A 14,975-nucleotide genomic window follows, 5' to 3' on the forward strand; every position below is an offset into this window, starting at 1 on the left:
CCAGTATGGGCCTCGTGTGCATTTATACTGTACAGTAAGGACATATTAGACAGAGTGTTCAAACTGCCCCAGTTATAATCGATATAAGAACTCCCTTTCTGGATTGTTATACTGCGGGGAGTGTCGGGTTAATAAAAGGACTGACACAACAGTAATTGAAAAATAAATTTGACAAGTACTTGCGGGAGTGAATGTGTGATTGAAATCTGAGTCTCAGCCACTAAACATGCTTTTAATTCGGCAGGCGGTGTAAATGAACAGGTCTGAGAGTGAAGCTGCTTATCTGAGAATTCAAAACTAAATCTACAGCTGGAACTTCAAAGGTTCTCACACAATTGTTCAGGCTATAATTAGTGAGTTAAGTTTAAAGGGAGATGCGTTTGTGCAGCTCTTTCAGAGAGGTTGTGGGTGGCTCTTAAAAGAGCCGTTGTGATTGGGTTTGATCTCTCAGGACAGCGTGCAGTTTGACTTGGAGCTGATGAACTTGCGCACCGCTTTTGTCCCTTCCGACACGGCGTGATTGGCCAGTTCCCCGGGCAGCAGCAGGCGCACGGCGGTCTGGATCTCCTAGGAGCTGATGGTGCGGCGCTTGTTGTAATGGGCCAGTCAGGAAGCCTCACCAGCGATAGGCTCCAAAATATCGTTCACAACCGAATTCATGATGCCCATGGCCTTGGAGGATATGCCAGTGTCGGGGTGAACCTGCTTCATTACTTTGTAGATGTAAATGGGGTAACTCTCGTTCCTCGACTTTCTGCGCTTCTTCCCGCTCTTCGGTGGTGCTTTAGTGACCGTTTTCTTGGTGCCTTTCTTGGCAGTAACTAATAAGAACATAAGAACATAAGAATTAGGAACAAGAGTAGGCCATCTAGCCCCTCGAGCCTGCTCCGCCATTCAACACGATCATGGCTGATCTGGCCATGGACTCAGCTCCACTTACCCGCCCGCTCCCCGTAACCCTTAATTTCCTTATTGGTTAAAAATCTATCTAACTGTGACTTGAATCCATTCAATCAGCTAGCCTCAACTGCTTCCTTGGGCAGAGAATTACACAGATTCACAACCCTTTGGGAGAAGAAACACGTTCTCAACTCGATTTTAAATTGGCTCCCCCGTATTTTGAGGCTGTGCCCCCTAGTGCTAGTCTACCCGACCAGTGGAAACAACCTCTCTGCCTCTATCTTGTCCATCCCTTTCCTTATTTTAAATGTTTCTATAAGATCACCCCTCATCCTTCGAACACCAAAGAGTAAAATTGTTTCCCCAGGTGCTGGGAGCGTGCTCAGCCCCGCCATATTGGTCAGGGCTGTCGCATGGCGCATGCACGGTCCTTTGTGCAGGGACAAAGGGTGGGCGGGGCTTCAGGATGTCTGTCAGTTTGATTGGTCACATGTTTATGTCCACCTCAGTGGCCCCTGAAAGGGAGCCTTGTTGTTCTGATAGTTGTCTGGTGAACCTGGACAAGCACGCCTCACCCTATTGTGTCAGACCAGCCCAAGCTAACCCTATTGGGCCAGCCCAGGCTCACCCTAATGGGCCAAAACAGTCTCATCTCCTTGGGTCAGCCCGGGCTCACCCTATTGGTGTACACGGGCGCATCCTATTGGGCAAGCCCGGGTCACCCTATTGGGCCAGCACAAAATGCCCAGTGATCAGCAGAGAAAATCAGCAGCTCATTTATTTTATTCTCACTTTGCGTACTTACCCAACCATGTAAACTGGAAATGATAAATACCATCTGCCTTTGAATGTGGAAGGAGAAACATTTTTCAGTTTTGTCTGTGGAAAATTATTTCAAACATCAGTGAGACACACATAATCTTTCCGCCTGAGAATATTCCAGCGCACTGACTGTGGAAAGAGCTTCAACCAGTTACACAGCCTGAAAAGCATCGCACCATTCACAGCGGGGAGAAACTACATGTGTTCTGTGTGTGGTCGAAACTTCAACTGATCGTCCAACCTGGAGAGATACAAGGACACCTGCTCCATGGAGAAATCATGGAAATGTGGAGACTGTAGGGAGGGATTCAGTTTCCCGTCTGATCTAGAAATCCATCATCGCAGTCACACTGGGGAGAGACCATTCACCTGCTCTGTGCATGGCCAAGGTTTCACTCAGTGATCTGGTCTGCTGAAACTCCAGCGAGTTCGCAGTGGGGAAGTGTGGGAAGGGATTTACACAGTCATTTGTATTGCGAGTTCGCAAGTCACTGCAGGGGTTGGGTTCTACTGTCATTACTGCTGTTAATCACATCCTAACTGAATCGTGTTCATTCTATGAGTTGGCATTTGTTTCTGCTGATGTTAATCACCCCTAAAACTGGGCTGGAGTTGACTATTTTGATATTTCAAATAACACAGTGTGTCGATACTTGATGTCTCCATGATAAGAGGAAACAAATTGATGTCCTGTTATTGACTGCTTCATTTTGTGCCTTTACTCCTTTCTAACTTTAGATTGTTTCAGTTCTCAGACCTTTGGTTACTCTCAGGTCAAGTCCCAGTTCCCCATACCGTCCAGAGTGCATTGATGTCTAGGGTAGGGATAGCTAACACGCCCTGGATCACTAAACACAAAATCCAGTCTGTTAATCTCTTACCGATACTGGAATTTTCGTGTGTCCACAGCATCTCTCTCACCTTCATTGTGTGAGTAGGGTATCACCCTGCAAAGCTGGTTTCAATTGAAATTTGAATCCACTCAGGAAATGTATTTTTTAAAATATCTACAAGTAAACTTAACACATCAACTAATTGGCAAAGGTTTACAGTCAACAAGATGAACAAGTAAAAACATCACGGCACAATAACACAGCTCGATATTCACAGGAGAAAGTCTGTTATCGACGTCCTCGAATGTCAGTTGGTGAGATGAGAGACCGAATCACTTTCCACACTCAGCTGGTAAATGGCCTCTCCCTGATGTGTTTCCACCGAACGCACATCTGCATCCATTCCCACAGTCCCCACATTTACAGTGTTTAGTCAGCTGGGTACACGAGCCTCAGAGGTTGACGAATGGTTGAAGTTCTATTCACACAGAGAACATGTGTCCTGTTTCTCACCGCTGTGATTGGTGTTTTTCCAAAGGCTGATGATAAGGTGATCCTGAAAATCTGGTGAATCTCTCAAATCTTGATGTGATGTTTGGTTTGAGTTACCAAGCTGCAGAGCCTCCCATTCTAATACCCTGCAAATGTAGGTTACAAAAGTTGTTACTTTAAGTACAGGATATAAATTCAGAATAGACAAATCTAGATTTTATAGGACATTCTGTCGCCTCTGTCCCTCCAAGATGCAATAGCCTTAATTTAGAGAGTCTCCCTCCATCCTTACGGTCTAAAATCAACTGCGAGTTACTTTCTCCAGGAAGTGCTAAATCTGGCTGGGTGCAATTCCACAGAAATTTGTTAAGCTCTGGTGCTTCACCATCAGTCGACTCAGAGAGTGTCAGCAGGATTTCCACCGTGGTAGGCATCAAAGCCGAATCCATTCCTACCTCCAAATGACATCCACAAACCTCCAAATTGATGTCACTGGATCAGTATCAAGAGCAAGGGTAGTGGATAATTTTTACTCATACTTAGCCCAGTGGTACTGAGGAAAATTATAACCCCTGAACTGCTGCCTTGGCTGAGATCAACTAACAGCCCAGACCAAGGACCGAATGGGGAACTTCCCAGTCAGTATTGCAGATTGTTCGAAAATGGGGGGTTGAGGGAGGGTTGGAAAGAATATTTTGAAACACATTTTGCTCCACCTTTCAACAAAACCTTCGTCACACTGCACAATTCTGAAATTTTTCCCAATTTAACAAGCAAGTCAAATGGATTATAAAAACAATTTTCCATTTTAGAAAGGCTCAAGTCACTCGAATAGACAGCATTACAATGACAGGACAATACAGAAGGGAGCGAATGTTAATCGGAGATCTGTTCGTGAAGTCCGACAACACTCTGAGATAAACTGGACTGCAGCCTCTCTGTTTCTTCTACACAACCCGCTTTCCCACTAATCTGGAGCAGGTCATCGGCATAAGCCGAGAGGACGATCTCCACGTCCGGCCCTTGCAGAGCCAGTCCCGTCAACCTCGTCCGCAGGAGGCGCAGGAAAGTCTCCACGCAGACGGCATATAACTGGCCGGATATGGTGCATCCCTGGCGCACACCTTTCCCAAAGCGAAGGGGCGCCGTCACGGACCCGTTAACCTTAATCAGAAACTTTGCGGCGGCGTACAATAGTCGGATCCGGGCGACGAAATGCGTCCCGAAACCGAAAGCGCGCAGAGTTCCGAGCAGATAGTCGTGATCCACCCTGTCGACCGCCTTCTCTTTGTCGAGGGATAGGAAGGCGACCGACAGACCAGCCTCCTGGGAATAATGGATGAGGTCCCGGACCCGATGGATGTTATCGTGGATTGTCCGGCCCGGGACCGTGTAGGACTGGTCGGGGTGGATCATGTGGTCCAGCACGGTGCCAAGGCGAGCATACATAGCCCTGGCGAAGATATTGTAGTCCGTGCTGAGGAGGGAGACCGGGCGCCAGTTCTTAAGGAGGAGGAGATCGCCCTTCTCAGGCAGCAGGACGATGACTGCCCTGCGCCAAGAGAGGGGCATCTCCCCGGTCGCCAGACTTTCCCCCAGGACCCGCGCGTAGTCGCCCCCCAGGATGTCCCAGAACGCCCTGTGGATCTCCACGGTCAGCCCGTCCAGCCCCGGGGCTTTTCCCCTCGAGAGCCGGACGAGGGCGCCAGTCAGCTCTGCCAGGCTTTGCGGAGCTTCCAGATTTTCGGCGCCCTCCGGGCTGACCTTCGGCAGGTCCTCCCACAAATCTCTACGCGCTTCCTCGCTGGATGGCTCCGGAGAGAACAGGGCCCCGTAATATTCACGGGCCCTGTTGCTGACGCCCTCAGGATCCGAGACGAGAGAGCCGTCGTCGGCCAGCAGCGTCAAGAGCTGCTTACGGACACACTGTCTTTTATCCAGCGAGTAGAAGAAGAGGGAGCCGCGGTCCAGATCCCGCAGGAACTGGAGCCGCAACCTCACGAACGCGCCTCGGGACCCGACGAGCTGCAGGTCCTTCAGCGCGGCCTTCTTCGCTTCATACATCATCCGCAGGCCCGGTTCCCCGACGACTTGACAGAGACGGGACTCCAGGTCATGCACCTCTTTTTCTAGGCGCCCGACCTTGGCCGCCTGCCTCTTGGTCGACCCACTCGCGTACTCTTGACAGAAGACACGGACGTGAGCCTTGCCCACGTCCCACCGTAGCCTCAAGGAGGGGAATCCCCCCTGCTTCCTTCTCCAGTCGGCCCAGAAACGACGGAACGAGTCCTGGAACCGCAAGTCCTCCAGCAGCCGGTTGCTAAAATGTCAGTACGCTGACCCCGTCCTCGCGCGGAGCGAAGCGAGCTCCGCCCACACCAGGTGGTGGTCCGAACACGGCACCGGCCGCATGGAGGCCGCCGGCACACAGGAAACGTACGCCCGAGACACGTAAAGACGGTCGACTCTGGACCATCCTACTCCAGGCCTCACCCAAGTAAAGGCGCTGGAGTCGGGATGGAGATTTCGCCAGACGTCCACCAAGTCGAAGGACCCGACCAGGTCCCTCAACTTCTCCATTGCCGTCATGCTCTGCGGGGCACCGGAGCGGTCCCTCGCCTCGAGGGTGCAGTTAAAATCCCCCCCGAGGACAATGCAGTCGCCGACGTCGACGGAGCCAAGAAGAGCGGTCACCTCTTCGAAGAAGCGCGTTTGCTGCGGGCCGGGCTGAGGGGCGTACACGTTCACGAGATGGAGCGGCACGTCCCCCAGGCAAACCGTTACGTGCAACAAGCGGCCTGGCACGGGCTCCTCGACCCCCAAGATCTCCGGCTGAAAATGCAGGGCCAGCAAGATGACCACCCCACTAGAAGTGGCGGTGAGGTGGCTCATGCGGACCTCTCCTTGCCATTCCATGAGTCACGTGGCTTCGTCTCCCGGAACGGTGTGGATTTCTTGCAAGAAGCACGCCGCATATTTCCCCTCCCACAGGAACGAAAAATTGTTAAATCTACGGCGTGCCTCTCTGCCGCCGTTGATGTTGAGGCTGGCTATGGTTATCTTCATGACTAGAGCATAGTGCAACATCTACCTACCCTATTGTGGGGGGGGAGTGGAGTCGTTTGTTGACCTCTACTCCTTCAGCAGCCCAGCGAGGAACGTTTTGAGCCGGCGCAGGTCATGGCCTTGCGCCTTTGATAAGGGCCCGCCCGCGGCCATGGTTTTAGCGGTGGCGCAGACGGAAGCGATGAGCAGCCCCTGCTCGGACCATCTTTCCCGGGCCAGATGGGTTCGATTGCGGCGACCCTGGCTCTGGACCAAAAAGTCCCGGAGATCCTCTACGGGAATGAGGGGGGACTCAGCGGCGGGCACGAGGAGATCCACCGCCTCACTGGCGATGGACTCGAGATCTTCACCCGCGTCCTCCACCGAGTCCCCGTCCTCCTCTGGGAGGTCGCCGCGAGCAGCCGGCCCGTCGACGGCACGAGGTACGGCAAACGGCCCGGCCGCTCCATCTGGCACTGGCTCTGCCCCGATCCCACCCCCAGGATCGTCGGCAGAGGAGTCCCCACTGGGCTCTTTTAAAATTGGTGCTGGGTCGGGAAGCGACAGTGGAAGGGGATCCTCCTCCGCCCCAGGAACCGGGGAACACGGAACGACCTGGTCAACGTAATGTTCCAGGACCACCAAGTCCCCCAGCTCCAAAGTATGGGGCGAGGGTTGTTGTTCTTCCCTCTCCCCGCCGCCAATCCCCGGCCCACCGTGTACAGAATCATTAAAATTCAAAATTTCCATTTCTTCCGGGCCGAGCGACACCCGGGGGAAGTTGGTTAATAGCTGGGCGGGCTCAGGTTCGGCCTTTTCGACCCCGCCCGCCTCAGTCCCCGGGACGCTCCGCCCGGCGGCAATGCATTCCTCCGCTGGTCCCACGCCCCGCACGACAGGCAGATCTTTCACGCCATCCCCGGGAGGCAGTGGCAGGGCAGCCTCGACTGTCTCACCCTCCCCGGGGACAGACTCCACTCGCCTACAGCGCAGCTTGGGTGCGCTGGTAGGGAACGCGGGACACGTGGCGGGCACCGACTCCTCCACGGAGGGACGTTGTTCCCCCTTCGCATCATTGGAGCGGTGCCTCCTTTTGTTCCTGGGATGGAGCGGATGCAGGGAGACCCCCATGTCTGCCGAGGTCTCCCGCTCCACTCCCCACTTTTCCTTATCATGCCCGCGCCCGAATCCCTCTGCGGTATTGATCGAGGGCTCGGGCACGGTCTCAGGGCACCCCGCGCTCGCCGGTGACGGGGTTGTGCTGAGCGCGATAAACAGATTGTCTGGCGCACCGAGGGGACGCGCCTCCAGATGTTTCGCCTTCTTACGCGCCTTCCTTCCGATCGGACGCTCTCCCTCCCCCCCGCCTGATGCCGTGAAAACAAAGGCCCCCGACGATGCCTGCGCACCCACAGCTCCCGGCACGCGTACGCTACTAGGAAGAGGGGTGGCGGCGGTGCCAGCCTTGGCCGCCTTCGGTGGTTTGGCGGCTTTGGAGGCGGGGCAGTTCCTGCGAACGTGCTGCACCTCCCTGCAGGCATGGCAACACACGCTGTCCGACGTCCAGAAGACGCGGTAGGCAGTCCCCTCGTGCACCACATTAAAATATCCCTCCGTCGTCTCCTTCTGCGCCAGCCAGACAAAGAGCTGGCGTTGGAAGGAGAACACGTGGCGCAGGTATGTTCTCCCTGAGGCCGAGCGGAATGGGTTTGATCCCCGATCTTACCTCCCCCAGTTGGTGTAGGTGAGGGAGGAGGATCTCAGCGGGAACAAAGGGCGGGACATTTGAAATGATGACCCTCTGCGAGGTGGCCTCGAGAGGATCCACCGCCAGGAACGTCCCGCCCACCGTGAGCCCCTTTTCGAGGCCCAGGGACACCGCCCGCTCCGACCCCAGGAAGAACACGGCCTTCCCAGACATCTTGGAGGCTGCGACAATGGCCGAGGGGCCGACTACCCCAGTCATCGCCCGCACGAACTCCTCAATGCTCATTGTGCGGTGAGTGTAGCTCTTGACCCCGTGTTTTTTTCTAATTAGTCTGAAAGGTGGCAGGGCAGCAGGAGGCGCAGAAGACGCCGTGGATGTGGACGTTGCCTGCGCATATGTCCGAGCTGGCCCTGCCACCGGCGTAGATGGGGTCGCCATCACGGGGTCCCTTTAAAGGCCATACCCATCCCAATGTCATAGGCCTTAATGGTCTTAAGTGGCCTCGTTTAAGTATTTGACAGCGGGAGCTCTGAAAGAGGCACTCCTCTACCCTAATTGGCAATTGGGGAGGGGCCTTGCTCCCTCTGCTCAGTTGTCTTAATTGTTTTTTTTTAATTTTCACTTGGGAGGAAGGGCTCTCAGAGAGAGAGGGCAGAGACAGAGAGAGAGAGATAGAGAGAGGGGTTGGGAAGGATGGAAGCTGCGAGGGCAGGTCTCCCGTCACAGCGGTGGGTGGGTGTTTCTTGGGGTGCACTCCCCAGATGGCAAAAAACACATTCTTTGTAGAGTGGTCTTTGGATGGGGGGAGAAGATGTCTTCACCTGTGGTAGCTGGAGCCACCCAGGCACACACTCCAAACGGTGTTTAATGAGGTAATTAGTACTTCTTCAGCCAGGTAGCTCCAGCTATCCCAGGCTAGGCAATGAGGGAGGGGTGCTTCAGTGGTGTGTGGGGTCTAGCTGTAAGCAAGACCCCCACTCACACTTCCACACACACACACCCCCCGCGATGTTCCGGCCCTCAAGTTATCTTCTTTGCTCCCCCCACCGATACAACAAAGTCTATTGGGGAATGCACCAAAACACACCGACCTGTCGAAGATGTGGAAATGGCTCTCCCTCCTTCCACACTGGATGGTGTTTCCTCAGGTTGTTTTTTTTTTCCCCTCTCTCCAACTCTCTGTAGTTATATTAAATAATAAATGATCAGCTCTCCACCTCTCCCTCTGGACGTTGAATAGGTAGTAAGCCAGCCCCTTCCTCCTCTTCCTGGGCTGGTCACAGGGCTCTCAAAGGACTTCCAAACAGGAGCAAAAGCAGGTAGCTCCTTCCCTCACTGCTCCAGGCTCCAACTGAATAGGCCACGCCTCCAAAGCTCTACCATTGGTCCTTGTGCATGAAACTCATAAGGTTAGTTTGCAGGTGCAGCAGGTAATCAGGAAGGCGAATGGAATGTTGGCCTTCATTGCGAGAGGGATGGAGTACAAAAGCAGGGAGGTCCTTCTGCAACTGTAGAGGGTATTGTTGAGGCAGCACCTGGGGTACTGCGTGGAGTTTTGATCACCTTACTTAAGGAAGGATACACTAGCTTTGGAGGGGGTACAGAGACGATTCACTAGGCTGATTCCGGAGATGCGGTTACTTTATGATGATAGATTGAGTAGACTGGGTCTTTACTCGTTGGAGTTCAGAAGGATGAGGGGTGATCTTATAGAAACATTTAAAATAATGAAATGGATAGACAAGATAGAGGCAAAGAGGTTGTTTTGAATGTTCGGGGAGACTAGAACTAGGGGGCACTGCCTCAAAATACGGGGGAGCCAATTTAAAACCGAGTTGTGAAGGTATTTTTTTCCCAGAGGGTTGTGAATCTGTGAAATTCTCTGCCCAGGGAAGCAGGTGAGGCTTGCGCATATAATATATTCAATTTAAATGTAGATAGATTTTTAACCAATAAGGGAATTGAAGGTTATGGGTAGAAGGCGGGTAAGTGGAGCTGAGTCCACGGCCAAATCAGCCATGATATTGTTGAGTGGCGGAGCAGGCTCGAGGGACAAGATGGCCTGCTCCTGTTCCTAATTCATTTGTCAGTCATGCAATCTCCTGCTTTTTGTGTGCAAACAGAAATAATGTGCAAGCAAGTCCACGACACAGCTTGCTCTGCCCGTGCAACCAGATGGACAATGATGAGAACGTGCCATTAGATTCTTAAAGCAAACAGCCTTCCTTTACTTCAGCTGAGTGACTGGAATAGATGGTTGATTTTTCGGCAGAATCACATCAAAGAATATAAGATTTCACGCAACAAACTAATTGACCAAGGCAAGACTCAAACCTGCAATCTTCTGATAATGGCATGGTTTCAATCGAAGTCAGACGTCTTATTCATTTGGCCACGCGGTCTTTGCCATCAACGAAAAATTTGTTGTTTATTACTTTGGGAGCAAATTCGGTGCCACTGTTATATCTAGGAGTGGGCTTCGGAAAAGATGAGCATATTTCGAGTAAATTAACAAATGCGCTGCGATCTGGGTGCGCACCCGGCGCAGGCTGCCCCAATGTAACTTGGAACACAACAGTTTAACAATTCGCTCATTGCAGCTTAAATCATACTCCTTCTCAAACTCTGCAGAATGATCCGGGATTACGATAAATTCCGTTTTCAAGGGACAGTTATGAACCGGAACTGACAACCATCCCGTTTAAACAGACACAGAATGATCCGCGACTGCAAGCAAATCCCTTTTACACAGATGCAGAATGACCCTTGACTGAAAGCAGTTCCCTTTCAAAAGAATAAAGTGAGATTTCTATCATTCCTGAAGACAATTGATCGTTGCGTGAGTGAGCGTGGGGGTCAGGACCACGCGGGGCTGGGATGGTGATTGAAGCCACATGTGATAGACAGGCAGGAAGGAGGGAGGGACGTAAAAGCAACTCAGACAAAAAGCCAATTTAACAATATATATATATATTTAACATTTTAAGAAAATAAATATATTTAAATTTTATTTTAAAATAAATGAATTTGATTTGTTTTAAATAAATAAATAATTAATTTATTTCTTGGTATTTTTTGGTTGAACGAAAGCTGTGTGACTGGAAGAATTCCGTTGGAAATGACGGGGTGCAGTCAGTAAATACCAAAACACTGTAAGCCCATGGGGGAAGACAAGCCTCGAGGGAAGATGTGGGCTAAAAGGCGATCTTTTAAAGTCGCGTGTGTGTTTCTGCTCGATCTGACAGCAGCTGCTTGTGCTGTGAAAGAGGTCAAATGTAATAGAGCCCAGTGCAGGCAGAGCAGAAAAAGCTCATTTATTGTGAAAGTTAAAAAGTTCAGATTGAATTCATGTATACTTAAAGATATATCTATTTATACATGTATACACAACGTCAGTCAGTGAGTCACGACTTGTCTTGTCTTGATTTGATTTGATTTGAATTTCAAAATACGGGTGGAGGTTATCATCATGTCACACAGCCCACACGCAAGCCCTGGCTAAAACTCTATATTTCAATTGTGTATTTTCCCATCTTTCAGATGTGGAATAGCAAAATCTCACAGCAGATTCTTCTACCGTCACAGCCCCCACGATGGAGTGTTCAATCAAATCAGTATGGCTTCAAGTTGCATTTAATGCATTTTCTCACATGACATGAAATGCACAGTAAGATCGCACAGCACGTTTGCACGCACTCTCTCGTTTACACAAACACACAAACAAATTAAAATTCCTTCACTCTCCAAAGGCATTCTGTAAAATTTAAAATTTGAAATCCGGGATATACAGCACATCCCTTTTAAACCGGCACAGAATGATCCGGGACTGATAGCACACCATTTTAAACAGACAGAGAATGATCCCAGACGGACAGCACATCCCCTTAAAAGGGATACGGATACAGAATGAATAAAAACAGATAATTGTGTAAAACTCAGCAGGTCGTGCAGAATCTTGAGATGAAGAACCAGGATTCACGTTCTGTCGGATAATCATTCCGATATTTTAGGAAAATTTAAAGATTACAGATTTTTTCAACAAAAATAGCGCCTGGAAAAAATACGCAGCGAGAAAGGTCAAAAGAAACGTCCGTGATACAGTGTAGCGCAGGAGTGATTAAACAATAAATGGCACAATGGGGAACGGCAAAGTGGGTGGTAATCGGGCAATAAAGTAACAAAGGATGGACCAGAGGAGGTGTTAGTGGGAACAGCAGAACCATTACCAGACAATGGGAACGGTGCTTATGATCCGATACGTTGAACCTCATGTTGAGGCCAGAAGACATAACATCCTGAAATATAGGCTTCAACGCCTTTTAATCAGACCAGGCAGCTTGGCCAGTCCGGATTGATTTCCTGCCCGATTTGAATTCGGCAGCCAAGGGACTAATTCAAAAGCCAGCTTATCACATCTTTTCAGCTCTAGAGAAACAGGACGCACTCATATTTAGGGCAGAGTTGGAGATTGACGCTGAATGTATGCTTATCCCAGTTGAGGTGAGGTTATGCGTACAGACAGGAAGACATAGTGATCAAGTATGGGCCGGAACCAAACACGGGTTTAGGGTATCCAATGAGACACAGAGCCGAGTACCTCTGAGATACTTTAACTTTACTCAGTTGGGTGAGTTTCACTTTGCTCTGGGATCTGGACGCTGTGGGATCATCGGCACAAAATCACATGTTTTAACATGAAATATTTCTGTTTTCTCACATGTCGACCGGCTGTGAGGAGCGGAACTTTGACTAACAACTGGCGGGGCTGGTCCAGGATTTGGACCCTGCACCTCTCGCATTTCAAATGTGATCATCGCTAAGCGAGAATCGTACCCTAGACCAACGAGCCGCTGAGAGTGAAGAGCGTAGCTCTCAGATTCTGACAGTAGTGAGAAATGATATTCGGCGCATCGTGCGTGTGCTGTCCCTCCAGACCTATCTGATTAGCCCCCTCTCCATAGTCCTACAAATGTCATCCCTTTGACGAATATAGTATAAATTTGAGACATGATATTAGCAAAGTGCAGCATTCTTGTTAGCGAAAGGGGAATTTGGCGATGAGGTTAAATGTGATTGACAAAAACCAGGGGGTCAAATTTGTAACACAATAACGACGAGGATGGGATTATGAACCCATGCGTGCAGAACACAACGGATTTGCAGTCGATCGCCTTAACCTCTCGGCAACCTCGCCTTTTACTTACCGAAGCGTCAGCCATTCAATTTCCCGCTTTTTGTATGCAAACAGAAATAAAGTGCAGGAAAATCCACTTCAAATCTTGCTCTGCCCGTGAAACCAGATGGACAATGATGAAAAGGTGCGATTAGATTCTTAAAGCAAACAGCCTTCCTTTACTTCTGGTGAGTGACTGTCCGAGATGGTTAGTTTTTCGGCAGAATCCCAGCAAAGAATATCAAATTTCACAGAGCAGTCAAATTGACCGCAGCAGAACTCAAACTTGCAATCTTCTGATAACTTCACGATTAAGCCACGCGGTCTCTGCCATTTGCGTCAAATGTGTTGGTGTGTGCATTGGGAGCAAATTCGGACCAACTGCTATATTAAGGAGTTGATTTCGAAAAAGATGAGCATATTTCGACTAACTGAACAGATGCACTGTGATCTGGGTGCGCACCGGCGCAGGCAACCCCAATTGGAACACAACAGTTTAACAATTCGGTCATTGCAGCTGAAATCACACTCCTTCTAAACTATACAACATGATCCGGGATTATGAGAAAATCTGTCATAAAGGGACAGATTATTAACCGGAACGGAAAACCATCCCGTTTAAACAGACACAGAATGATCCGCGACTGCAAGCACGTCGCTTTTACCCAGATGCAGACTGACCTTTGACTGATAGCAGTTCCCTTTCAAAAGAATAAAGTGAGATTTCTATCATTCCTGAAGACAATTGATCGGTGCGTGAGTGAGCGTGGGGGTCAGGACCACGCGGGGCTGGGATGGTGATTGAAGCCACATGTGATAGACAGGCAGGAAGGAGGGAGGGACGTAAAAGCAACTCAGACAAAAAGCCAATTTACCAATATATATATAGTTAACATTTTAAGAAAATAAATATATTTAAATTTTATTTTAAAATAAATGAATTTGATTTGTTTTAAATAAATAAATAATTAATTTATTTTCTTGGTATTTTTTGGTTGAACGAAAGCTGTGTGACTGGAAGAATTCCGTTGGAAATGACGGGGTGCAGTCAGTAAATACCAAAACACTGTAAGCCCATGGGGGAAGACAAGCCTCGAGGGAAAATGTGGGCTACAAAGGCGATCTTTTAAAGTCGTGTGTGTGTTTCTGCTGGATCTGACAGCAGCTGCTTGTGCTGTGAAAGAGGTCAAATGTAATAGAGCCCAGTGCAGGCAGAACAGAAAAAGCTCATTTATTGTGAAAGTTAAAAAGTTCAGATTGAATTCATGTATACTTAAAGATATATCTATTTATACATGTATACACAACGTCAGTCAGTGAATCACGCCTTGTCTTGTCTTGATTTGATTTGATTTGAATTTCAAAATACGGGTAGAGGATATCATCATGTCACACAGCCCACACGCAAGCCCTGGCTAAAACCGCTATATTTCAATTGTGTATTTTCCCATCTTTCAGATGTGGAATAGCAAAATCCCACAGCAGATTCTTCTACCGTCACAGCGTCCACGAAGGAGTGTTCAATCAAATCAGTATGGCTTCAAGTTGCATTTAATGCATTTTCTCACATGACATGAAATGCACAGTAAGATCGCACAGCACGTTTGCACGCACTCTCTCGTTTACACAAACACACAAACACATTAAAATTCCTGCACTCTCCAAAGGCATTCTGTAAAATTTGAAATTTGAAATCCGGGATGTACAGCACATCGCTTTTAAACCGGCACAGAATGATCCGGGACTGATAGCACACCATTTTAAACAGACAGAGAATGATCCCAGACGGACAGCACATCCCCTTAAAAGGGATACGGATACAGAATGAATAAAAACAGATATTTGTGTAAAACTCAGCAGGTCGTGCAGAATCTGTATAGATGAAGAACCAGGATTCACGTTCTGTCGGATAATCATTCCGTTATTTTAGGAAAATTTAAAGATTACAGATTTTTTCAACAAAAATAGCGCCTGGAAAAAATACGCAGCGAGAAAGGTCAAA

At 49.3% G+C, this 14,975-nt stretch overlaps 1 pseudogene; it reads right to left on the reverse strand.

Annotated features, from left to right (window-relative positions):
* Positions 1–447: 447 nt before the first annotated feature.
* LOC139251824 (histone H2B 1.2-like) overlaps positions 448–14,975 on the reverse strand; it is a 35,839-nt pseudogene continuing 21,311 nt past the window's right edge.

Source organism: Pristiophorus japonicus, unplaced genomic scaffold, assembly GCF_044704955.1.
Source record: "Pristiophorus japonicus isolate sPriJap1 unplaced genomic scaffold, sPriJap1.hap1 HAP1_SCAFFOLD_45, whole genome shotgun sequence".
In the NCBI taxonomy this organism is placed as follows: domain Eukaryota; kingdom Metazoa; phylum Chordata; class Chondrichthyes; family Pristiophoridae; genus Pristiophorus; species Pristiophorus japonicus.